General features: G+C 35.1%; 1 pseudogene; it reads left to right on the top strand.

Annotated features, from left to right (window-relative positions):
- The first annotated feature begins 512 nt into the window (after window positions 1–512).
- Window positions 513–613, top strand: LOC112449161 (uncharacterized; annotated as a pseudogene).
- Window positions 614–1231: the final 618 nt, after the last annotated feature.

Below are 1231 nucleotides of genomic sequence, written 5' to 3' on the forward strand. Positions count from 1 at the left end.
GTTGTTTACCACTAGCACCACCTGGGGAGCAACATGTATCAATACAAATTCTTTTCAATAGACATTTGTGGCATATAGTCATTTTGCATTCCCAATTGTAAAGGCTTTCGGATCTGTGCATCAGCCTTGTATCTCTGACTGCCTCACAAGCTTCTATGAATAAGCTTCTAGTGACAAACATGATACTTTGTAATTTTGTAGTTGTTGATGCTATTGAAGGCTATTATTTTTCACTAAAAAATGGGAAACTGGGAGACCTAGTGTTTAATGGGTGTCGATTATCTACTATAATTTCCACCTTGCTTACAATATTTTCCAAATTCTTTTAATTAATTGTTTAGTTAGTTACAGAGTATTAACAAGAGTGACTCAGCCGTCACTGTTATTCATAGTCATATTCATATTCATATCAATGATTAATTATGAACCACTTGTCTTTTATTTAACCTCAGTGAGCTTAGTTATTTTGGAATCCATGGTAAAACACTTCTTTAAATCCAATTCTCTTGCTCATTTCAACAGCACATATATGCTAAAATTGGGGTGATACAGAGAAGATTAGCATGGTCCCTGCACAAAGATGACAAAAATTCATGAAATGTTCCAAATTTGAGGGCATATATCGAGATAAAATTAAAGAAGAAACATGTACCTCTATGTTCATAGCAGCACTATTCAAAACAGCCAAGACATGGAAACAAACTAAATGTCCATTGACAGATGACTGGATAAACAAAATATGCTACATATATACATGGATTATTATTTAGCCATAAAAGAATGACATAATGCTGTGTGCAGTAATACATGGACCTGGGGATTATCATCCTAAATGAAGTAGGTCAGAAAGACAAATGCAGTGTGGTGTAACTTATAAAATATGACACGTGAACCTATCTCACTGACGCAGAGAACACCACTTGTGGTTGCCAAGTGGGAGGTGGGGGTGGGGGTGGATTGGGAGTTTGGGATTAGTAGATGCACTCTATTATATATAGGATGGGTAAGCAACAAGGTCCTGCTGTATTGTACAGTAAACTATATTCGCTATCCTATGATAAACCATAATAGAAAATAGATTAAAAATAATCTAAATAGATGTATAAGTGAGTCACTTTGCTATAACACAGAAATTAACACACCATTGTAAGTTAACTACAATTAAAAAATAATTCTGATCTCTGTCTTCATCTAATTGCTACACCATGTCCTCTGTTGCCAGGACTCTCTG

The sequence above is a fragment of the Bos taurus genome, chromosome 12 (assembly GCF_002263795.3).
Source record: "Bos taurus isolate L1 Dominette 01449 registration number 42190680 breed Hereford chromosome 12, ARS-UCD2.0, whole genome shotgun sequence".
Classification (NCBI taxonomy): Eukaryota; Metazoa; Chordata; class Mammalia; order Artiodactyla; family Bovidae; genus Bos; species Bos taurus.